General features: G+C 44.7%; 1 protein-coding gene and 1 non-coding gene across 2 annotated transcripts in view; both read right to left on the reverse strand.

Moving 5' to 3' along the window:
• RASSF3 (Ras association domain family member 3) overlaps nucleotides 1-25,301 on the reverse strand; it is a 188,484-nt gene that overhangs the window by 111,087 nt on the left and 52,096 nt on the right. The window lies entirely within an intron of this gene.
• LOC112205131 (small nucleolar RNA SNORD83) lies at nucleotides 10,588-10,664 on the reverse strand. The gene has a single exon (XR_002938985.1). It is a non-coding gene; the product is annotated as a small nucleolar RNA SNORD83 (small nucleolar RNA).

Genomic DNA, 25,301 nt, shown 5'->3' on the forward strand with positions numbered 1-25,301 from the left:
ACCATGCCCAGCTAATTTTTTTTTTTTTTTTTTTGACACAGAGTCTCACACTGTCGCCCAGGCTGGAGTGCAGAGGTGCAATCTCGGCTCACTGCCGCCTCCGCCTCCTGGGTTCAAGCAATTCTCCTGCCTCAGCCTCCCAAGTAGCTGGGATTACAGGCGCCCGCCACCATGCCCAGCTAATTTTTGTATTTTTAGTGAGACAGGGTTTCGCCATGTTGGCCAGGCTAGTCTCAAACTCCTGACTTCAGGTGATCCACCCGCCTCCCCCTCCCAAAGTGCTGGGATTACAGGCGTGAGCCACTGTGCCTGGCCCACCACGCATGGTCTCCTTTCTAGTTTTTTAAGAGAATGAAAATGCTTAGTTCAGGAGATTCTAAAGAGAACCAAGTGACACTATGAATGTAAATGTTTTTGTAGAGACTCTCTACTATAACAATTGTTAAAAGACTTGGCCAGGTGCACCGGCTCATGCATATAATCCCAGTACTTTGGGAGGCTGAGGCGGGAGGATCGCTTGAGCCCAGGAGTTTGACACCAGCCTGGACAACGTGGTGAGACCTTGTCTCTACAAAAAAATTAAACAATTAACCAGGCTTGCTGGCACATGCCTATAGTCCCAGCAACTTGGGAAGCTGAGGTAGGAGGATTGTGTGAGCCTGGGAGATCAAGGCTGGAATGAGCCGTGATTATGCCACTGCACTGTAGCCTGGGTGACAGAACAAGACCCTGTCTCAAAAAAAAAAAAAAAAAAAAAAAGGACTTGCCTAGCAAAATGCAGTAAGAGTGTAGATGAACCAGTGGGGAAAGAAACTTCTCATTTTCCCCCCTCTTCACTCATTGGCATCTGAGTTAGGAGCTATTGTGTCAAATCATAGTGCTGGAAACAATGTACTATATTCCCAAAGTTCTCTCCCTAGCCTGGTGCCCAGTCAGGGAGAGAAATCTTTATGGTCTTGGATTTTTCAATGATTGCCCAAGAAATCCCCTTTGGTGTCCCTAGGTTGTCAGCCTCCCTCCTGCTGGAGAGTCTCAGTTCCAAGAATCCTTCTGGGCCAGGTGTGGTGGCTAGATCGTGAGGACCTTCTAAGGCTTGGTAAAGCATGTGGATTTTATTTTAGGGAAGTAGGGATTTTAACATCAGATGTAATCTGGTTCACATTTAAGAAAATATTCTGGCCGGGTGCGGTGGCTCATGCCTGTAATCCCAGCACTCTGGGAGGCCGAGGCAGGCAGATCATGAGGTCAAGAGATTGAGACCATCCTGGCCAACATGGTGAAACCCTGTCTCTACTAAAAATACAAATATTAGCTGGGCATGGTGGCACGCGCCTGTAGTCCCAGCTACTCAGGAGGCTGAGGCAGGAAAATCACTTGAACCTGGGAGGTGGATGTTGCAGTGAGCCAAGATCATGCCACGGCACTCCAGCCTGGTGACAGAGCAAAAAACTCTGTCTCAAAAAAAAAAAAAAAAAAAAAAAAAAAGAATCCTTCTGTGCTTTTCCAGGGTGATCCTGAGAACAACACTGAACAGGTATAATGTGAGTTGCTGCACTTCAGCCAACCAAACCTCCCTCTCCCCCGAAATTTGCTAAGGGTTGGATGCTTCCCATCAGAAATCTATTCTCTGTGAGGCCTCTCCCTAACCACTCCTCACCTCCACCTCCTAAGGGTGACCATTATGTCTTTCTTAGACACTTTGGCTGAATGTATTTGTTTGCGTGCATTTCCTTTGGGATTCATAGGAAAGGACACAGTCATGAAGATGTAGGATATCTGAAGGGAGAGAAAGGAGATCAGAAATAGAGGAGTTCAGAAATAGAGCACTGACTTTCTTTAGCTTTTTTTTTTTTTTTTTTTTTTTTTTTTCTTAGCCTGGACCTCTTTTGTAGAAGGCAGCAACACCTTTAAGGGTATAAAAAGTGGATGAGAGAGACAAAGAGGGAGGTATGGAAAACAAGGGTGATAGGAGATCTCCAGGACAAACTACCTCATTGTTTTGCCTGACTCTGGCTCCGTAAATGAAAGGTCCCTCTTCCCCTCTGGGCAAAAGAGAGAATCAGCATAATTAAATGTTCAAGGTTTGTTAGATGTTAGGTGCCTGCATTTCAGCTGAGGAAGGAGCTGTTCCATAAAGTGGAGATTTCTCTGTTGAGAACTGCCCTGCAGAAATCAAGCTGGCATCAAAGCCTGGTCTTTTTAATTCTGTTTCTTTCTGAGTTTTGCTGCAGCTCATAAGTTATAATCAGAGGAAGGAAACGCCTGAGAGATCTGAAGGTTTTAATTGTTGTTGAGTGCAGATGGTTTGGATTACCGCACAGGAATGGAGCTCAAGGTCAGTGTCTGTAATCAGCTGCCTGAATGTATGATTTTAGTTGGGCGGCACCATTTCTGGGTAAGAGCTGTGCGGCTACATTTAAGCAGCATTAGTGCCTGGAACACTGGCTGACAGATTAAAATGTACGTTTATCAGAAATTGATAGCACAGATAAACCGAACATATTTGTCACGTAAAATAAGATCTTGTCAGTGAGCTTTAAAAGAAAACAGGAAGTGGACGTGATTGGAGGACAAGAAGTCAAGCAACTTCCACCACCAAGATCCTTGGTTTCTTTTAGTTGAATACAGTAAGGATTGTTAGGGTGGAGGAGTTGGATGGAAACCGAGGCAGAGAGGTTGCAATGTGTGCCTGGTGCCAGCAAAAATCATGTGGATGACTGAAACGCTGGTGTTTTGTTTTGTTTTGTTTTTGAGACGGAGTCTCACTCTGTCATCCAGGCTGGAGTGCAATGGCGCAATCTTGGCTCACTATAACCTCTGCCTCCCGGGTTCAAGCAATTCTCCTGCCTTAGCCTCCCAAGTAGCTGGAACTACAGGCGCACGCTACCATGCCTGGCTAATTTTTGTATTTTTAGTAGAGATGGAGTTTTACCATGTTGGCCAGGCTGGTCTCCAACTCCTGATTTCAGGTGATCCACCCCCATTGGCCTCCCAAAGTGCTGGGAATGCAGGCGTGAGCCACTGACTTTGCTTTTGTATGAAACACAAATCTGATTTCCCCTGTGTGACATGGAACACTTGAGCTTTTCACCCCATTAACAGTGAGTAAAAAGGGAGATTCTTTTTAATTTCAGAAAGAGCCTAAACAAAGCAGCTGCATTAACTGCCTCAGAGGGTAGAGATCATTTTGTTCCTATTCTGGAACACAGACTCAGTACTTTGTGTCATGTGAAGGATCCTCAGGTACCTCCCATTGCCTTGAGTAGAAAGTGGGGCGGAGGTGGGGTAGAGGAGATCTCTCCGGGGGAGAGAACTGCTTGTCTTGCAAGAGAACAAAAGGTACAGGGCTCTCTTTGAAATATGCACTTCCAGGTCCAGGGTTTATGCTGCTATGCACAAAGATTGATCAAGCACTTCAAAATGAGTAAGTAGTGTCTCAAAGATCTTTCTACAATTCCAGCCTGCTCATGTGAGAAATGAGAAAATAAATGGACATACACGCTGGCCAAAAGTGTGGGAAAATCAATAGTAGTGCCAAATCAGAAGGCTGGCTCAACCTTCAGTGTCTTTCTTGAAGTAGAAAGCCCCAAACAGTTAGAAGCTATGAAAGACTCCAGGTCTGATTCTTCCCTCTAAGAAGCACACCACAGGGTACTTGTTCCTAAGCCAGCTCGAGGGTGGGTGTTGAGAGGGAGATGGCTTCAGAATGAATCTTTTTCTAACTCCACAACTTCTTTCCTTCATTCTGAGGTGCACTCCTCACCTACCCCTCAAAGTTCCATATCCAGGAATCTCTGTGCCAAAATGGATTGTAACTGACGAGACTTTGTTTCCAATCTGAATGTCTTGAAGACAGAAAAAGATTCAGTTACCTAAAGTGTCCTTCAGGCTCTAAATTATCGTCTATGAAGAAAATAGTAAAGCTTTTCAAAGTAAAATAGGCACAATGATGTATGAAATTACCTAAAGAAAAATGAGTGTAGTTAATCTTTTTGGCAGGAGGCATTTTCACTAGCTGAGCAGGCTGGTGCTGTCAGCAAAGTTTCTGAGTAGACAAGGAAAACTTGGCACATTTCAGAGAGCTGGGCAGGGTGGTGGCAACATGCTGAAAGATCTACAAGGGAAAGCGTTCATGATTTTACAGTAGACCCTAATCTTTTGGTTAGGAGATCTTTGACCTAGTTCATTTTTCTGTCTCCTACAATAAAAAATGTCATGGTCAGCTGGGCACAGTGGCTCTCTCCTGTAATCCCAGCACTTTGGGAGGCCGAGGCGAGAGGATCACTTGTGCCCAGGAATTTGAGACCCCCACCTGGGCAACCGCATCTCTATAAAAAATACAAAAATTGGCTGAGTGTGGTGGGGCATGCCTGTAGTCCCAGCTACTCAGGAGACTGAGGTGGAAGGATCTGTTTGAGCCTGGAAGGTCAAGGCTGAAGGGAGCCAAGATCGTGCCACTGCACTCCAGCCTGAACACCAGAGCGAGACCTTGTCTCAAAAAACAAAAAGAAAAACAAAAAAAAAGGTCAATCTCTTTTGAAAGGTTTTCAGATTTAAAAAGAAGAAACATCCTTCTTTGGGCTTTGGCAATGAGGTCTTCATTATATGTAACCCCTCAAATTTGCCTATAACTTTAAAAACATTCTAATTTTCATCACTACTTTTTCCCCAGGCTCAAGCAAACCTCCCACCTCATCCTCCCTAGTAGCTGGAACCACAGGCATACACCACCATACCTGGCTAATTTTTATTTATTTTTATTTTTTTGTAGAGACGGGGTTTCACCATGTTGCCCAATCTGGTCTCAAACTCCTGGCTCAAGTGAGCTGCCTGCCTTGGCCTCCCAAAGGGCTGGGCTTACAGGCTTGAAAAGCATGACTACTTTCAAGTTGTATTATATTTTGTTTCAAAAGAGCACTTTACATGTAACCACTGCTGCTAGAAACTAACCTGATGTTTTAAGTTGCTCAGCTAGGTCCCTTATAAGCTACGTGTAGAGTTCTAATAAATTCTTCTCTGATAGCCCTGCCAACAGTCAGAATTGTCCAAACCCTGGGGAATCTACAGAGATAGTCACGTGTCAGTGGGCTCAGTGTAGGCAGAACTACTATCGTCAAGTTATTACCAAAAGAAATGAAGAACTGGATGAGTGCTTAGCTTAAATCAGTGTTTATAAGCTCTCTCTCTCTTTTTTTTTTTACCACAGTAATATTAAACACATTTTTTCATTGTGATTCAATACATAGGTTTTACATATATATGTAAATATATATGATGTATAAATGTGTAAGTAGATACATGTAAATATATATATATGTTACAGGTTGAATGAGTTGAATCCCTACCCCCAAAAGATATGAAGTCTTAACCCCTGGTACGTGTGGTTGTGACTTATTTGGAAATAGGATCTTTGCAGATATAAACAAGTTAAGGTGAGGTCAGTAGGATGGACTGTAATCTAGTACAATTGATATCCTTATAGGAAGAGGGAAGTTTGGACACAGACACACACAGACAAGAGAATACCATGTGACAAAGGCAGAGATTGGAATGATACAGCTGCAAGCCAGGGATGCCAAGGATTGCAGGTGAAGAGTCAAGGAAGGATTCTACCTAGAGTTGCACGGCCTTATTGACACCTTGATTTGGGCTTCTAGACTCCAGAATCATGACAGAATAAATTTATCTGTGTGGATGTGTGTGTGTGTGTGTGTGTGTGTGTGTTTTCCTAAAAAAGAGACAAGGTCTCATTCTATCCCCCAGGATGGAGTGCAGTGTCATGATCATAGCTCATTGCAGCCTCGATCTCCTGGACTCAAAGCATCTTCCCACCCCAGCCTCCCAGGAAGCTGAGACTACAGGTGTGAACCACTGTGCCGGCTCTGTTGATTTAAGCCACTGAGTTTGTGGAACTTTGTTATGGCAGTTCTAGAAAATGAATATAATAATTAAAACAAAAGTTTTGCTAACTGCTACCTTTACCTTTACCATGTGCAATTTTATTTTATTCTTTTTTTAAGCTTCTTATAACTCAGTTCACTGGTTTCATAATCTACTAATGGGTTGTAATCCAAAGTGTGAATAATATACCAGAAATACCCTTGAAAGTTCTTTCCAAACTTGAGAGTTTGTGATTCTATGGGACCTAAGTGGGGCACAGATCAGAAGAATCAAAACACAAAAAAGGCTGCGCACAGTGGCTCATGCCTATAATCCCATCACTTCAGGAGGCCAAGGTGGGCAGATCACTTGAAGTCAGGAGTTCAAGACCAGCCTGGCCAACATGGTGAAACCCCATCTCTACTGAAAAAACAAAAATTAGCCAGGCATGGTGGCGCATGCCTGTAATCCCAGCTACTAGGGAGGCTGAGGCAGGAGAATCTCTTGAACCCAGAAGGCAGAGGTTGCAGTGAGCCAAGATTGTGCCACTGCATTCCACTCCAGCCTGGGCAACAGACCGATACTCTGTCTTAAAAAAAAAAACAAAACCAAAAAAACACCTAGTTTTGTACCCTACTCAGCATAGTCAATCTTCACCCTATAATCTCTTATAGTTTCTGGGAAAAGACAGAAATATTTTAATATTAGACAACACAAAGCAATAGCATTAATAAAAAGTTGTTTATTAAAGAATTTGGCTATTGCTGGCCGGGCGCGGTGGCTCACGCCTGTAATCCCAGCACTTTGGGAGGCCAAGGCAGGCGGATCACAAGGTCAGGAGATTGAGACCATCCTGGCTAATACGGTGAAACCCAGTCTCTACTAAAAATACAAAAAAATAGCCAGGCGTGTTGGCAGGCACCTGTAGCCCCAACTACTGGAGAAGCTGAGAGAGGAGAATTGCTTGAACCAGGAGGCGGAGGTGGCAGTGAGCCGAGATCGTGCCACTGCCCTCCAGCCTGGGCGACAGACAGAGAAAGACTCCATCTCAAAAAAAAAAAAAAAAAAAAAAGAACTTGGCTATTGCTAATAATTCCCTTCCCCCAAATAATAGATATTAAAACATTTAATTATAACTTAAATATGATTATTTCCATGCCTTGATTACTTGACAATTCCCACTCTATTAGAAACTCTTTTGAAGCTGAAAAAAGGTGCAGATTTTCTAACACGGTTGTGTCATTAGTAGGTTCAGCTGGTACCCCATCAAAAAGGCATTTTTTTTTTTTTTTTGAGACAGAGTTTTGCTCTTGTTGCCCAGGCTGGAGTGCAATGGCTCAATCTTGGCTCACTGCAACCTCTGCCTCCTGGGTTCAAGTGATTCTCCTGCCTCAGCCTCCCAAGTAGCTGGGATTACAGGCATGCGCCACCACACCCAGCTAATTTTTTTGTATTTAGTAGAGACAAGGTTTCACCTTGTTGGTCAGGCCAGGCTGGAACTCCTGACCTCAGGTGATCCACCCACCTCGGCTTCCTAAAGTGCTGGGATTACAGGCATGAGCCACCACACCCAGCCAAAAAGGCATGATTTTATAGAGTTTATGAATTGCAAGCTGGCTGACGGAGGCAGTTGCTTCCCAGTGTGGCTGATGCCTGGGCAGCAGTGTAGGCGAGTAGTCAAGAGCATTGGCTTTCCTGCCAGGCAGCCCTTCAGGGTCAGGTGGATTTAGTTTCACAACCTTGGGTATTTATTTAGCCTCTCTTGCCATCAATTTAATTATCTATTGCTCTCTTTTTTTCTTTTTTTTGTAAAGACAGGGATCTCACTATGTTGCCTGGGCTGGTCTCAAACTCTTGGCCTCAAGCAATCCTCCCACCTCAGTGTCCAGAGGAGCAGGGACTCCAGGCTTGCCCTATCATGCCTGACTAAATTAATTTTTTCATTTTTTGTAGAGACAGGGTCTTGCTATATTGCCTAGGCTGGTCTTGAACTCCTGGCCTCAAGCAGTCCTCCCGCCTTGGCCTTCCAAAGCACTAGGATTACAGGCAGGAGCCACCACACCTGGCCTAATTATCTCTTAAAATGATAACAATAACCTCTGCCTCCCTGGGGGTGTTGTTGGAATTAAATAAATTAGCATACATAAAGCATTTAGCATAGTTCCTGTCACATTGTAAACCCTCAGTAAATTTTAGGTTTTTGTTTTTTTTTTCTGTGTGACGGAGTCTCACTCTGTTGCCCAGGCTGGAGTGCAGTGGTGTGATCTTGGCTCACTGCAACCTTCGCCTCCCAGGTTCAAGTTATTCTCCTGCCTCAGCCTCCTGAGTAGCTGGGACGGATTACAGGCATCCGTCACCATGCCCAGCTAATTTTTGTATTTTTAGTAGAGATGGGGTTTCACCAAGTTGGCCAGGCTGGTCTCAAACTCCTGACCTCAAGTAATCTGCCCACCTCGGCCTCCCAAAGTGCTGGGATTACAGGCATAAGCCATCACACCTGGCAATTTTAGGTATTTTTATCATTACCCTACTGTAAGTTCCTTGAAGGCAGAAACCATGATTGAGACATCTTCGCATATAATCATAACTCTGAAAAAGTCTCTTGTCCACAACAGGTGCCCAATAACAAATGTTGGTTGCAGGAATTCAATGTCTGACAACATAACAGCACTCCTACTGTTTTTTGTTTTTTGTTTTTGATTTTGTTTTGAGACAGAGTCTTGCTCTGTTACCCAGGCTGAAGTGCAGTGCCGTGATCTTGGCTCGCTGCCACCCCTGCCTCCTGGGTTCAAGAGATTCTTGTGCCTCAGCCTCCTCAGTAGTTGAGACTAGAGGAGCCTGCCACTACACCCAGCTAATTTTTGTATTTCTAGTAGAGACGGGGATTCCCCCATGTTGGCCAGGCTGGTCTCCAACTCCTGACCCCAGGTGATCCACCTGCCTTGGCCTACCAAAGTGCTGGGATTATAGGCATGAGCCACCAAACCCAACCACTCCTACTGTTTATCTTCTTCATAGACAACACCAATTTCTCAAGGAAAGCCAATCACCTGAACATCCTGGGCTGTAAATGCACCTCATTAATTTTTAAAACATTGTAGCGCTAAATGGCAGCAGCAAGTGGAATTTCTCCCAGCCTCAAAGATGGGGAAAGCTTAAAGGGCATGCATGAGTTTCATCATCAGTCTGTCAACAGGGCTAGAAATAGAAGCCAGAATTCCTGCCATCACAACCCTTATGGGGCAGGCTAATCTTTTAAGAACCTCAGCCGAGTAGCGTTTAACAACCTGTAATACATTTTTGGAAAAAATAGGATTTCTCAAAGAAAAGAAAGTCATTCCCTTCTTTCTTAGTTTATCATTCATAGAAAGACTATGCAACAATTTTGGGAATCATTTTGAGAAAACTTGCTACCCTAGACAACTATTTTTTATTTTTTGCAAAACACCCTTTGGTCCTTGGCCTGATGCACTCATATTTTCCATAGTTGTTATTATAGCATGCATGCCACTGTGCCTCCTGCTTCCTTTACTTTGTATAATATCATACTCTTCCATGTTCCCATACTTCATCATCAAGTTTTTTTTTTTTTTTTTTGAGACAGGGTCTCACTCCATTGCCCAGGCTGGAGTGCAGTGGCCCAGTCATGGCTCACTACAGCCTCAACCTCCCAGGCTCAGGCTCCCATCCCACCTCAGCCTCCTGGGTAGCTGGGCCTACAGGCATGTGCCACCATACCCTGATAATTTTTGTATTTTTTGAAGGGCAAGAGTTCTCCACATTGCCCAGGCTGGTCTCAAACTCCTGGGCTCAACTGACCTGCCCTCCTCGGCTGCCCAAAGTGCTGGGATAACAAAAACAGGTGGCCAGATTTGACCTGAGGGCTGTAGTTTGCCAATCCCTGGTCTATGTATCAGTTACTTCCTTTGTAATTAGTGGTTTTTGTGTCCTGTTTAATAAATCTTTTCCCACCCCCAAGATCTTAGAGATATTCTCTTGTGATATCCTCTAGAATCTTTATTGTTTTAGTTTTCACATTTAGATTTACATATAATTCAATTGGAGTTGACTTTTTATGTATACAGTAAGATAAGGGTCAAGATTCTTCCTTCCTTCCATAGATATTCAACCGTTCCAGAAGGATTTATTAAAAAGACCATTCAAGGGCACCACGTTTGTCATAAATTAAGCATCCATAAATGTGTCAGTCTGTTTCTAGGCCCTCAGTTCTGTTCCTTTGGTTTATTTGTTTATTTTTGAGCCAAAATCACAGTCTTAATTATATTGGTTTAATTTTTCTGTGAAAAAAATCCTCCCATTTTTGTCTTCTCCAAGATTGCTTTAACTATTCTTGCTTTAACATGGAGAAACCCTGTCTCTACTAAAAATATAAAATTAGCCGGGCATGGTGGTGCATGCCTGTAATCCCAGCTACTCGGGAGGCTGAGGTAGGAGAACTGCTTGAACCTGGGAGGGGGAGGTTGTGGTGAGCCGAGATCGCGCTATTGCACTCTAGCCTGGGCAACAAGAGCAAAACTCCGTCTCAAAAAGAAAAAAAAAAAAAAAATCTGTCGAGAATTTTCAGAATGTACCAAGGAGATAAATTTGGGGACAATTGACATATTTACAATTCACAATCGAATATTGACATATGGAGTCTTCCAATCAGGAATATGATGTAACTCCTGTTTTTTTTTCTTTTTCCAAGGCCATCAATCATGAGTGACAGATTATAAATCATCCTTACACTGAAGTGCACCAGAGTCAAATAAGCATCATTTGGCTTTCTCTCTCTTTTAAAAAAATCTTTAGTTTTTCATAATAGTCTTCTATATGGAGATGTTGAAAATCTTTCATTTGTTTTATTCCTAGATATTTGATTGAAAAAACAAACAGAGGTGAGGTTGCCTGGGCTGGAGTGCAGTGGCCATCCTCAGGCACGCTTATACTGCATTACAGCCTTGAACTCCCGGTGTTAAGTGATCCTCCTACCTCAGCCTCCCGAGTAGCTGGGACTACAGGTGTCCACCACCACGCCTGGCTAATTTTTTGTATTTTTAGTAGAGACGGGGTTTGACTGTGTTAGCCAGGATGGTTTCGATCTCCTGACCTCGTGATCTGCCCGCCTTGGCCTCCCAAAGCACTGGGATTATAGGCATGAGCCACCATGCCCAGCCAGACGTTATATTTTAAACATTTCAGTTTACAATTATTTTTGTTACTGGTATATAGAACATACAATTGGTTCATGTGTGTTGATTTGAATTCAGTGACCTAGATAAAATTCCAAAACTTGATCTGAAGGTTCTTTAGGATTTGCTATGCACATAAATGACAGCTTTCTTTCTTTTTTTATCCTTATTTCTGTTATTTCTTTTTCTTGCCTTATTGCATTGGCTAAGGTATCCATTCAAGGTCAAATAGAAGTGGTAGCAGGCAAACTTAGCAAGTTTCCAGTTTCAGAGGAAAGCTTTTAGCATTTCATCATTAAGTTGATACTTGCTGAGGTATTTTTGTAGATAACCTGTATCAATTAGCTTTTGTTGGATAACAAAAGAACCACAAAGCCAGTGATATATAACAATAGATACTTATGTCTTACACATATGTGGCAATCAGGTGATCTGGGCTATGCTTAGCTAGATCACTCTGCTGGTCTTGGCTGAGCTCATGCATGCATCTGCAGCTCAGCTAGGAGCTCTGTTCTCAGCTGGGCTTGACTGAGTACCTTAGCTGGAGAACTCATGTTCTACACACTTCATATCTTCTTCCTGGAACCAGAAGGAGCAGCTTAGGCAGGTTCTTTTCATGGTAAAGAGTAGAAGAACAAAAAAGCAAACCCCAGTAGGCAAGCTCATTTCAAATTTTTACTTGCATCACATCTGCCAATATCCCACTGGCCAAAGCAAGTCATATGCCTGAGTCCAGAGTCAAGGGTAACTTTGCCCATGATTGAGGGCATTGCAAAATTATATAGCAAAAGGTGTGAAACAGGAGGGGCAAAGAAGTGCAATCTACTATATGTTATTTTATATCTTATTTCCAGAATAAGAACAATTGCTCCCATTTCTAGTTTGCTAAGGATTTTTATCATCAGTGGATATTAAATTTTATCAAATATTTCTTTTTTTTTTTTTTAAGACAGAGTCTCACTCTGTCGCCCAGGCTGGAGTGCAACAGCATAATCTTGGCTCACTGCAACCTCCGTCTCCCAGGTTCAAGCCATTCTCCTGCCTCAGGCTCCCGAGTAGCTGGGACTACAAGCCCCAGCCATCACACCCGGCTAATTTTTGTATTTTTTTTTTTTTAGTAGAGGCAGGCTTTCACCATGTTGGCCAGATTGGTCTTGAACTCCTGACCTCAAGTGATCCGCCCACCTCGGCCTCCCAAACTGCTAGGATTACAGGAGTAAGCCACTGTGCCTGGCCCAAATATTTTTTTAATCTATTGAGGTGATCATATTTTTCTCCTTTGTACTATTAATATGACACATTACATAGATTGATTTTGAATTATTAAAGTAACCTTGCTGTGGTGGGCAGCCTGTGGGGTGATCTGTGATCCCTGACTCCTGCTGTTGACACCCTGTCTAATCCTTACTTTTGAGTGGGGGCTGGATCTAGTGACTTGCTTCTAATGAATAGAAAATGGCCATGGTGATATGAAAAGTCATTGCTGAGGTTAGGTTACAAAGATTTAAACTTCAATCTTTCTCAGCCCTTCCTCCAGGGAAAGCAAGCTGCCATGTTGTGAAGGCTGCTTTGGAGAGGCCCAAATAGCAAGGAACTGTCTCTGTCCATCAGCCAATGGGACCTGAGTCCAATAAATACACATGACTGAGTTTGGAAGTGAATCCTTCCCTAGTCAAGCCTGGGGCATTAAATGAATTTATAAATGGAGGTAAAACATGTAGAACAATTGTGGCACCTAGTAAAAGCTTAATACAATTTAGCAACACTACCTCTGAGTTTGCCTTTTCATATTTGTTAAATGGGGATAATATGATCTATTCCATTGGATTGTTGTAAACATGAAATAAAATATTAGTAAGCACTTAATGAATAATCACTACTGTTTATCTTAACTGCCTAAACTGCTGTTTAGATGAAAGGTGTTTTTGTTTGTTTGTTTTTAAGACAGGGTCTCACTCTGTCACCCAGGCTGGAGTGCAGTGGTGTGATAACAGCTCACTGCAGCCTTGACCTCCCAGGCTCTAGTGATCCTCCCACCTCAGCCTCAACTAGGACTACAGAGGCATGACACCATGCCCAGCAACTGGGTCTCACTAAGTTGCTCAAACTGGTCTCAAGTGATCCTCCCACCTCATCCTTCCAAAGTGGTAAAATTACAGGCACGAGCCACCATACCTGGCAAGAAGAAAGCTTTTTAAAAATAGGAATTGCATTTTGGGCTGGGTGCAGTGGTTCATGCTTATAATCCCAGTGCTTTGGGAGGCCGAGGCAAGAGGATCACTTGAGGTCAGGAGTTTGAGACCAGCCTAGGTGACAGAAGGAAACACTGTCCCTTGAAAAAATTTTAAAAAGAAATTGCATTTTATCAACCTTTGAATTCTCTAACATAACAAAAATAGATGTTCAATTAATGGTTTGGAATTGACACATTCAATCTGTCTTTATATATGTGAAACAAAAAAACAAGCTTCATAGACTTGGACAAGTTGGAAATGTAACCTCTGTTTCTTCATCTATTAAGTGAAGACACTAGACTTACTTTCTGTGATTTCTTCAAGCTTCGTTCATACATTTATTCACTCTTTCATTCATTTAGTAAATATTTATTGGGCCCTATCATATGCCGAGCTCTGTGCTTGGTGCTGGGGTTCAGTGATGTGCAGAACAGATGTGGCTTGTGTTCTCATAAAATTTACTGTCTGTATTCATCTGCTCAGGCTGCCATAACAAAATACCATACACTGGTGGCTTAAACAACAGAAAGTTATTGTCTCCCAGCTCTGTAGGCTGAAAGTCCAAGATCAGGGTACCAGCATGGTCAAGTTCTGGTGAGGGCTTTCCTCCTGGCTTGCAGAAGGCTACCTTCTCACTGTGTCTTTATATGGCAGACAAAGAGGGAGACAGAGCATGCCAGTGACAGCAAGCTCTCTGGTGTCTCATCTTACAAGGGCACTAATCCTATCATGAAGGTCCCCAGCCTCATGGGCTCATCTAAATCGAATTGTCTCCCAAAGATTTCTCTCCCGAATTATCTACATTAGGTGTTAGGGTTTCAACATATAAATTTTGGGGGAACACGATTCAGCTCATAGCATAGTCTAATAAGAAGACATAAATAATCACACACACACACACAAGTCTACAATTACAAACTGTGATCAGTGCCATGAAGGCAAAGTTCATGAAGCCATGGGAGGAATTAACCAGGTAACTAGGTCTAATCCCAGGTAAGGAGTAGCTTATGAACGTCATAACCTATGAATTCTAGGATTGGTGGAAGGCCCTTTGTCCTCCAGCTATCAGAAAGAAGAGAATAAAGCAAGTGATTCTGGCACCAGCAGAATCCCAAAATCACTGCTTGTCCCCACTGTCTATACCAGCAAGCCTTACTTTGTGTATGCAGCAACTCATAGCTGGGCATGGCCAAGCACTTGGGAACCTGGGAAGAGAGAGGAGACACCATATGGACAGAATTTGTTCCCCATTTAAATGTATGCATTGGAACAGCACAAAAAAAAAGTGTCACGAATCTCTCTGCAGAACTTTTACGATAGGGAGATAATTGCTGGAAATTACTGTATGGTGCTGTTAACACCAGATCAGAAGAGGCTGCCAAGCTTGGCTTCCTCCCACCCCCATGGAAGCCAAAAAACACAGGTGTCTTAAAGAAAAAAAAGTACAAAGGAGAATGCTGAATGATCAGGAAGCTTATGTGTGCTGAAGCCTCAGCCCAGCCCAGCACATCTCCAGACAGATGTCACTGAACCCACTTTCTCCTTTGCTGCCGGGTCATAACAAGGCTTCCTGATTGTGCTCACTGGTGTGGGTTTGAGGATCATGTTCTCGTTTCCTGTGGCCAGGTAGCCTCATGATTCTCTGAAGTCCATGTCCTGAAAAAGCGACAGCCCCTCTTCTTTGTCTAAGGATCGCAGGGCCTGGCATCTGCAGTGTGTCATTATAATGCACCAACCTGGGCAAGCTTGGAGACAAACTATCATTCTTTTATTTTTGTTTTTATTTTTATTTTTATTTTTTTGAGATGGAGTTTTGCTCTTGTTGCCCAGGTTGGAGTGCAATGGCGCGATCTCGGCTCTCTGTAACCTCCACCTCCCAAGCAATTCTCCTGTCTCAGCCTCCCAAGTAGCTGGATTACAAGCGCCCGCGACCACACCCGGCTGATTTTTGTATTTTTAGTAGAGATGGGGTTTCACCATGTTGGCCAGGCTAGTCTTGAACTCCTGACCTCAGGTGGTCCACCCATCTCGGCCTCCCAAAGTTCTAGGCATGAGCCACTGCGTCTGGCCTCTAGACACTTTTTATCAAAAAATCTGGCTTGCCAGATGACTTGAGTCCCCCAAGGTTAAGAAGTGTCTCCAGTTCGTCCTCTGGAGCAGGGTAGGACACTTCACGGAGCCACGCTGAGATGACAGAACCCTCACGTTTTCAGTGCTACCCAAAAAGCTCGTGAGAAATGCTGCAACTGACATTAATCCAAAAGCAGCTTCGATTCTTGTGGGTATTGTTCATATACGATAGGAGGGATGGGGTGGGGGAAACGCAGGCAGCTAAACAGCTCTTAGAAAGACAATTTTTCCCTTTGTTTTTGGCTGCTGGATAGAAGTATATTTCAATTTTCTAGTCAGCAAGTTAAGCCAGCTGCACACACAGTGGCTTGACAAAGAAGGAGGCTAGTATGAAAAAATATTAAAATGCAAAACACATTTCAGAGGCAGCCTTCTCCTCAAACTGCGTGGTCACAGGGAGAATTCATAAATCAGAAATGAGGTCAAGTGTTGGTGTTGAGTTCAGCTCTGTTTGTCCCTTGATATTATTATTATGATGCCCAGATGAGAAATATAAAGGAGAGAAGGCCAAGCGAAAACATCTGTCCTCCTAATCCATCAGCTGCAAAACATCAGTTTTAGGACAGCACCAAAATAAGCATTCCAAGAGAAGAAATCTGTATAATCAGCATCGGCCCATTTTTTAATTAAATCAGTCATTTACAAAGACACACCCTTGGTTTGGGGTTCAGGTTTCAAAAGAAAATAGTACATCCAGAAATCTATGCTCTAAAGCTTGTGAACTTTATAGGCCAAAGTCTGAGTGAGCCAAGGTCAAATCTGAAACAGCCAAGGCGGAAGGTAGAGTGAGCCACAGTTGTTCACAAGCTTAAGGGGTGAGGAGAAGAAAGTCAAATACATTATAGGCAGACCCGATATTTTTAGCGGGCTGTTTGTCCCCTAAAGATGTTTTTGTTGTTGTTGTTGTTTTGAGACAGAGTTTCACTCTTGCTGCCCAGGCTGGAGTGCAGTGGCACGGTCTCGGCTCACTGCAATCTCCGCCTCCCCGGTTCAAGCAATTCTCCTGCCTCAGCCTCCCAAGTAGCTGGGATTACAGGCATGCGCCACCATGCCTGGCTAATTTTGTATTTTTAGTAGAAACAGGGTTTCTTCATGTTGGTCAGGCTGATCTTGAACTCCCAATCTCAGGTGATCTGCCCGCCCCGGCCTCCCAAAGTGCTGGGATTACAGGCGTGAGCCACTGCGCCCAGCCTAAAGATGTATTTTTAAGTTGCTTACTTGAAAACACCTAGGAATACATTTCCTCATAAGAACAATGACTTTAAGATACTTGTATTCTTGGATCAGCCCACAGAATTCCATTAGGGACAGTGTAACTAAAAATCACCTCTGGTCACCCTAACATCCCCAAGGGCGACAGTGATGAGATGGAGCTGGGAGGAACTGGTTGTAACTCATGGCAACGTTCGGGAGAGATTTTAGCAGCCAGCTGGGAAGGGGCCAACACCACAGGTGTGGAGTTTGTGCACTGCACAAAGCAGCTGGCTGGAGGCCAAGAAGAGGCTGAAATCCAGCCTGCCTTCTACCAGCCAAGCTGAGGCTGCAGTGTAGGGCTGTGTCAGCTGGAGCAGGGGCTTTTTTCTAACTTGTGCAAAGAGCTCTGGCCCAGATAAGCTCTAGAGGTTCCAATAGTTACAGCAAAGCATGGCTTTTCTAGAAGAGAGTATCAGTCCGGGAGAGGCAAGAGAGAAGCTGCCATTTACACACACATTTGTATGTCTGGGTCACTGAGCACTTGAGTGGGTTTACACTTGGCCCAGCCAAAACCTCTTCTTGCAGCCAAGCTTAGTCCTCTCCAAATTTTCTCATACTACTTTGAGACTCCCTAGTTGACCTGGCTACTTCAGTGAGAGGATGGCAATTAAAAGTGAACTCATGGCTGGGCACAGTGGCTCACGCCTGTAATCCCAACACTTTGGGAGGCCGAGGCAGGTGGATCACAAGGTCAGGAGTTCGAGACCAGCCTGGCTAACATGGTGAAACCCTGTCTCTACTAAAATAATACAAAAATTAGCTGGGCATGATGGCTTGTGCCTGTAATCTCTGTTACTTGGGAGGCTGAGGCAGGAGAATTGCTTGAACCAGGGAGGCGGAGGTTGCAGTGAGCCAAGATCATGCCACTGCACTCCAGCCTGGGTGACAGAGCGAGACTCTGTCTCAAAAAAAAAAAAAAAAAAAAGGGAACTCAGAAAAGGCTTATTACACCTTAGGGCTGGGGTTGGTGGGTGAATGAGAAGAAGATACCTCTGGAAATTTTCAGTAGAACCGAACCCCACCAAACAGACTGGGGAGTGCCTGACTGCAGCTCCTGCTGTGGTGGAATCCAGAAACTGTTCGGAGACAGAGGAAGGGGAAGAAGGAATTGCCGCCACATGGTGTGTTGGGGCCGTGAGGAAAGGGAGCTGCAGGAAATGGCCCCACCCAACTTGAATGAGGATGAATGATCCATATCAAGGCCTCTGTTGTAATAGAAGAAAGGCAAGCAAATGGTTCAAATAAACAATTTTCTGATATATATATGTTTTACCACACACTCTCACAAGTTTAAAAAACCAAACAAGCGGCCAGGCATGATGGCTCACGCCTGTAATCCCAGCTCTTTGGGAGGCCAAGGCAGGTGGATCATCTGAGGTCAGGAGTTCAAGACTAGCCTGGCCAACATGGTGAAACCCATGTCTCTACTAAAAATACAAAAATTAGCTGGGTATGGTGGCCCACGCCTGTAATCCCAGCTTCTCAGGAGGCTGAGGCGGGAAAATCACTTGAAGCCAGGAGGCAGAGGTTGCAGTGAGCCAAGATTGTGCCACTGCACTCCAGCCTGGGCAACAGAGCGAGACTCCATCTCAAAAAAACAAAAAACAAACAAATAAAAACCAAACAAGCAAACACAGACACCACGGACACATGCATGCCTCAGGATGTGAGGAGAAAGATGTGGGGGTCTATGTAAACACTCTCTTCTATCCAGCCTCCAACTCGAGTTAGAGCAAGAGCAGTAGCTTCACCCTGCCCGATGGAAAGGCTGTGTCTCCCATTACGCCTGCCTGGGCAGCAGGGACAGATGTGGACACCCCACAGCCCAGCAGTGCACGCTCTGCAGAGGCAGCTCTGGTGTGTGGAGCCACATCTCCCAGGCCAGTAGCTCCATCAGTGCGACTTGTGAGACTCTATCAGGGAACAGGACGTTAGCAGTTGCAGTTTCAAAGTGTATTATTCAGGGCATGTCAACTGTTGTAGGGAATCCCAAAATCCTAGTCTTCATGCTGTAGCCCACTGTGGCTGAGCCGTCACTCAGGGCCAGGCTCCTTCCACCTCATGGCTGTGTCATTGTTAGTTTCCCAAAGATGTCTCTGTTCGGTCAGTGGAGAGGAGAGAGAATAACGATTGTGCACGAGAGGTTTGAGGGGCCAGGGCTGAGAGTGGCCAGCAGCATTTCCACTCACATTTCATTGGCTGGAACACAGTTACTGGCCACACTTAACACAAGGGAGGCTGGGGAAGAGAATGTAGCTGTGTGCCCAGGAACCAGAGGAGATGATGGGTATGGTATTTGTTTGTGATCCCCAGGTAGGAGATTCCTTCCATTTCTTTGTATCTGCACTTGTTCAGGTAAGAGAGTTGCTGCTGTGACTGTGACTGATAAAGGCAGGGCCAGGAACCAGGGTGTAACTATCATCCTCTTATGTTCAGGCAAAATGTCACCCAGGGCCTCCCATGGGGCATTGGTGTGGTCACCCACGCCTTTGTCTCCCAGCCTGGCTCCTGCAACAGGTTTCCTCTAACCAGGCCTCTTTTGAAATTGATCTGCCCCAACAGTTGCAAACCCCAGCTGCTCCTTTACTTCCTCCACCAGTAGCAAGAGAATCAATTATCCCTGCCCTCAGTGAACCACCGCCGTTTGCTGATCTGCCAAAGGATAGGATTCAAGGTCTCAGCCTTGCCCATAAAGCTATACTTAATCTGGACCTAATCGCTTCAACAATTGTTTTTTGCCCTTGGTCCCCACCTGGCAACAACAAAAACACCACCTCAGAGTTTTAGGAATCTAGAAACCCTACCCCTCAGGGGAGACAGGGACAGGCATGCATAATAACTTCCATTTGTGTAGAATGGTGAGGAAAGTAAATGCTCACCATCTTTAAGGCTGAGTCTCACTGTGGGCTTCTCACAGTGATAGCCTGTGGTTGCTTCGTCTCTAGCTATGAAAATTCCCGAGCATCTCTGTGTGGAGCCCTCAGTTCATATTCATTTTAGACTTCTCAGTGTTGCCATTTTAGGATTTATTCATTACCGTCTCTATCCTCTACTTTTTCACCTCTACTCTTGGTAATTTTGACAATGAGCCTCATGACTGAGCAGAACTGAGGCTCTGTCTCTCCTTTCAGGACCTTTTCAGGCATCCAGGTCTGTTTGATATACTTGCCGAGTTCCCACCAGGTGCAAGGCCCGACTGGACACTAAATTTTGAGGCCAGTGGCCTTGCTTCCAATGAGTTCTGCTTTGGAATGTGTTTTTCAAATGCTTTGTAACAGTGCCATGCAAATGGATTCAATGGTAAAATTAAAAAATGTAAAACAAGATGGTTTGCATTCCTTGGTGAATAAAAGCAGAAATGTCTAGGATGGCAAGCATTCTTAGAAAACCTTCTCTCCTCTCTTATTCTAAATAGAGTTCTGTCAGCAAGACTTTTTTTTGAGACAGAGTCTCACTCTGTCTCCCAGGCTGGAGTGCAGTGGCACAATCTCGGCTCACTGCAACCTCTGCCTCCCGGGTCCAAACGATTCTCCTGCCTCAGTTTCTGAGTAGCTGGGACTATAGGTGCCTGCCACCACACCCAGCTCATTTTTGTATTTTTAGTAGAGATGGTGTTTCACCATGTTGGCCAGGCTGGTCTCGAACTCCCAAACTCAGGTGATCCACCCACCTTGGCTTCCCAAAGTGCTGTGATTATAGGCGTGAGCCACCACGCCCGGCTGCAAGACTCTTCTATCCTTTTTTTGTTTTGTTTTTTTTTTTGAGACGAAGTCTCGCTCTGTTGCCCAGGCTGGAGGGCAGTGGCGAGATCTCGCTTCAGTGCAACCTCCGCCTCCAGGTAAAAGCAGTTCTCCTGCCTCAGCACCCCCTAGTAGCTGGGATTATAGGCTCATGCCACCACATCCAGCTAATTGTTTTTGTTTGTTTTTTTGAGATGGAGTCTTGCTCTTGTCCCCCAGGCTGGAGTGCAATGGCGTGATCTTGGCTCACTGCAACCTCCGCCTCCCAGGTTCAGCAATTTTTCTGCCTCAGAAACCCCTAGTAGCTGGGATTACAGGCGCACGCCACTGCAGCCCTCTAATTTTTTTATTTTTAGTAGAGACGGGGTTTCGCCATGTTGGCCGGGCTAGTCTCAAACTCCTGACCTCAGGTGATCCACCTCCCTCGGTCTCCCAAAGTGCTGGGATTACAGGCATGAGCCACCGCACCTGGCCTAATTTTTGTATTTTTAGTAGAGATGAGTTTTTGCCCTGTTGGCAAGCCTGGTCTTGAACTCCTGATCTCAGGTGACACACCCGCCTCAGCCTCTCTAAGTGCTGGGATTACAGGCATGAGCCACCACGCCTGGCCAGCTCTTTTATCCTTTAGGTATCAGTAATTGGTGCAAAAAGACACCCTCCCCTCAGTGCCCTCCTAACAGTCTCCAAGTCGGACAGAAATTTTTCTCTATTCATGGACCAGGCTTTTTTTTTTTTTTTTCTGATTCTCAAGATATTTGTAGTTTACCTTCTACTACTTAAGTGTGCCAGTTTAGTTTGAGGTTGTTAAAAATATACCCAAAAAGTAGGCCAGGTGTGGTGGCTCACACCTGTAATCTTAGCATTTTGGGAGGCTGAGGCAGGCAGATCACCTGAGGTCAGGAGTTCGAGACCATCCTGGCCAACATGGTAAAACCCTGTCTCTACTAAAAATACAAACACTAGCTGGGCATGGTGATGCATGCCTGTTGTCCCAGCTACTTGGGAGGCTAAGGCAGGAGAATCACTTGAACCCAGGAGCTGGAGGTTGCAGTGAGCCGAGATTGCACCATTGCACTCCAGCCTGGGCAACAGAGCGAGACTCCCTCTCAAAAAACAAAAACAAAAACAAAAAACACCTAAAAAGTGTTGAGCTATAACTACATTGTTTTCTTCAATAACGCATTTCTCTGTTGGAGATGGCAGCTTGTAGAAATGTGTTAGGGAGGGCTGGGCGCAGTGGCTCACGCCTGTAATCCCAGTGCTTTGGGAGGCCAAGGCAGGCAGATCACCTGAGGTCGGAAGTTTGAGACCAGCCTGACCAACATGGAGGAACCCCGTCTCTACTAAAAATACAAAATTAGCCGGGCATGGTGGCGCATACCTGTAATCCCAGCTACTTGGAAGGCTGAGGCAGGAGAATAGCTTGAACCTGGGAGGCGGAGGTTGTGGTGAGCTGAGATCATGCCATTGCACTCCAGCCTGGACAACAAGAGTGAAACTCCATTTCAAAAAAAAAAAGAAAGAAAAGAAATGTGTTAGGGAGAGGAGGCCTTTACTGAATTTAGGGGGCTAACAAAGAAGAATCAGTCCCCAATCCAATAAAGTTAGTACAGTAGTTTTCAGAGGGCAAGGGCCCCTTGGCTTCTTGTTTATAAAGATTCTCTTTAGAAATTATGCAGACTCCATTGTCAAACAGCAAATATTGTCTGTCAGTTGACAGTTGAAGTCAATACTTACAACTGACAGTGTACAGAACAACAAACCCCAACATTTGGGATACTGTATATTGAAAGCCAAAAGATTGATGTCAATGATCAAAATCCGCAATGACATTAGCTATAAGGGGACCATGTACATCAAAGGTACTATTCATTCATGTAACACACACGTTGTTGAGAACCCACTCCATGCCCAGCTGGGGTGGGTGCTAGGGATGCAGCCATGAGCAAAACAGACAGAGCCCCTTCGCTGATGAAACTTACATTCTAGATGGGGGAGAGAAGAAATAAATAGAATGATGTTGCATAGTGGTAAGTCGTATGAAGAAACTAACAGAGTATGTAATATGTTAGAGGATGTGGTAGTGTGGAGGCTGCTTTAGTTTGGGTGGTCAAGGAAGGCCTCATTGAGAGATGACATTTGAACTGAGACCTGAATCAAGGAGCCAGTTGAGAGAGGATGTGAGAGAATATTCCAGGCAGAATGAACAGCAATGGACCTCAGGACTGAGCTTGGTGTATATGGACAGAGCAAGAGTCAGCAGAGCTGGCGGTGTATAGTGATTGAGCAGGGCAGGGGCATGAGCCAAGATCAGCAAGGTAGGCAGGGGCTAGATCATGAGGGCCTTCTAAGGCTTGGTAAAGCATGTGGATTTTACTTTAGGGAAGTAGGGATTTTAACATCAGATGTAATCTGATTTACATTTAAGAAAATATTCTGGCCAGGTGGCCATATTACAGGTGGCTCATGCCTGTAATCCCAGCACTTTGGGAAGCTGAGGTGGGCGGATCACCTGAGGTCAGGAGATGGAGACCAGCCTGGCCATCATGGTGAAACCCCATCTCTACTACAAATACAAAAAAATTTAGCCAGGCCTGGTGGCAGGGGCCTGTAATCCCAGCTACTTGGGAGGCTGAGGCAGGATAATCGCTTGAACCTGGGAGGCGGAGGTTGTAGTAAGCCGAGATCACGCAATTGCACTCCAGCCTGGGCAACAAGAACAAAGCTCCATCTCAAAAAAATAAAATAAAATAAAAATAAATAAAAGACAGAAAAAAAGAAAAAAATATTATGTGGCTGCTATATTGTAAAGGAAGCAGAGAACAAAGATAGGAGTCTGTTATATTGGTATGAGTGAGATGATGGTGGCTTTGACATGCAGTAGCTGTGGGCATAGAGAGAAGTAGACGGACATTGGTTAGATTTTGGAGACAGAGACAATTGAATTTGCTCATGGATTGGATTTGGGGTGTAAGAAAAAGAGAAGAATTGGGTTGAGCACAGTGGCTCATGCCTATAATCCCAGCACTTTGTGAGGCAAGGGTAGGAGGATCACTTGAGCCCAGGAGTTCAAGACCAGCATGGGGAACAAAGTGAGACCCTGTCTCTACAAAATATATTTTTAAAAAACTTTAGCCAGGTGTGGCGGCATACACCTGTAGTCCTAGCTACTTGGGAGGCTGATGTGGGGGGATGACTTGAGCCCAGGAGGTCGAGGCTGCAGTGAGCCCGTGATCAAGCCATTGCACTCCAGCCTGAGCAACAGAGAAAGACCCTGCCTCAAAAATAAAATAAAATAAAATAAATAAAATTTAAACACCCAGGAGAATAGAGGAAGTTTCCCCAGTTTTTAGCTTGAACAACTAGCTGCAGAGGAGCATCATTTATTTAGAAGAGAAAGATGGGGGTAGAGACATGGAAGAGCAGTTTCGGAAAGGATGGAAAAGCAATGGTTTGATGCTGAAGTGCATTTCATTCACTCATATGAAGATACTAGGAAGGCAATTTGAACTATGACCAAATTGCCTACCATGGGTCTCCTAACCAGGATGTCTAAGGAGCTTATATATGCAAGATAAATGCTGTGGGTACTCAGGTGCAGTGCCTCACACCTGTAATCCCAGCACTTTGGGAGGCCGAGGCGGGCGGATAACTTGAGGTCAGGAGTTTGAGACCAGGCTGGCCAACATGGCGAAACTCTGTCTCTACCAAAAATACTAAAATTAGCCGGGTGCGGTGGTGCACGCCTGTAGTCCCAGCTACCCAGGAGGCTGAGGCAGAAGAATCTCTTGAACCAGGGAGGCAGAGGTTGCAGTGAGTCAAGATCGCACCACTGCATTCCAGCCTGGGCAACCACTGCATTCCAGCCTGGGCAACAGAGCAAGACTCTGTCTCAAAACAAACAAAAATAAATAAATAAATAAATAAATAAATAAATACTATGGGCCATGCACAGTGGCTCATGCCTGTAATCCCAGCAATTTGGGAGGCTGAGGTGGGTGGATCACTCGAGGTCAAGACTTTGAGACCAACCTGGCCAACATTATATTTGTATACAAATACAAAAATTAGCCAGGCGTGGTGGTGCTCGCCTGTAATCCCAGCTACTCGGGAGGCTGAGACACAAGAATCGTTTGAACCCAGGAGGTGGAGGTTGCGGTGAGCTGAGATCATGACGTAGTGAGACTCCATCTCAAAAAAAAAAAAAAAAAAGATAAATGCTAAAGAGGTGCAGAGTACCCTCTGAAGCAGGAATGGTTGTGACTCCCTGAGGCATTTTTTGTTTTAGTGGCTCTCTTGATGTTATGGAAGTGCATTATACAGGGGTCTTGTTTGGATATTCATTTTGACTCTGAGATCAATGAGCTGTTCAGTGGTACTACTTGGGAATTTATTGCCTCCAGGGAGCTTTTAGAAATGAGGTGGTGGGGGAACAATTTTGTTTGTCATGATGCAGGAGGTCAGGGAGAATACTGGCATCTAGTCCCTGGGGCCAGAAATGCCAAATGTGCGGCAATGCGTGGAATATCTTCACACAAAATAAAATGGTCCAATCTGAAATGCATGTGCCTTGGGAAAGTTTATTTTAAATTTTAAAGTTTCTCTTCTTTCATCATTAAAATGAAGACATCACGTGAAATCATCTCTGAGGTTAGATCTGGCTTCCTTATACTATGACTCACAAGATACACAAACAATAGTGATATAAGTAGCCTTCAAGGGACCTGGTGGGAGGCTGTGGCCATGAAAATGCATCCCTCAGCTCTCCGGCTGCAGGGAGCATAATTGACTAATGGCCACAGCTGCAGACCTCTGGACCCACCCCCATCTCATTTACAGAACGCCCTTTCTACAAGCTGCTGCTAGGCAAT

Source organism: Pan troglodytes, chromosome 10 (assembly GCF_028858775.2).
Source record: "Pan troglodytes isolate AG18354 chromosome 10, NHGRI_mPanTro3-v2.0_pri, whole genome shotgun sequence".
Classification (NCBI taxonomy): domain Eukaryota; kingdom Metazoa; phylum Chordata; class Mammalia; order Primates; family Hominidae; genus Pan; species Pan troglodytes.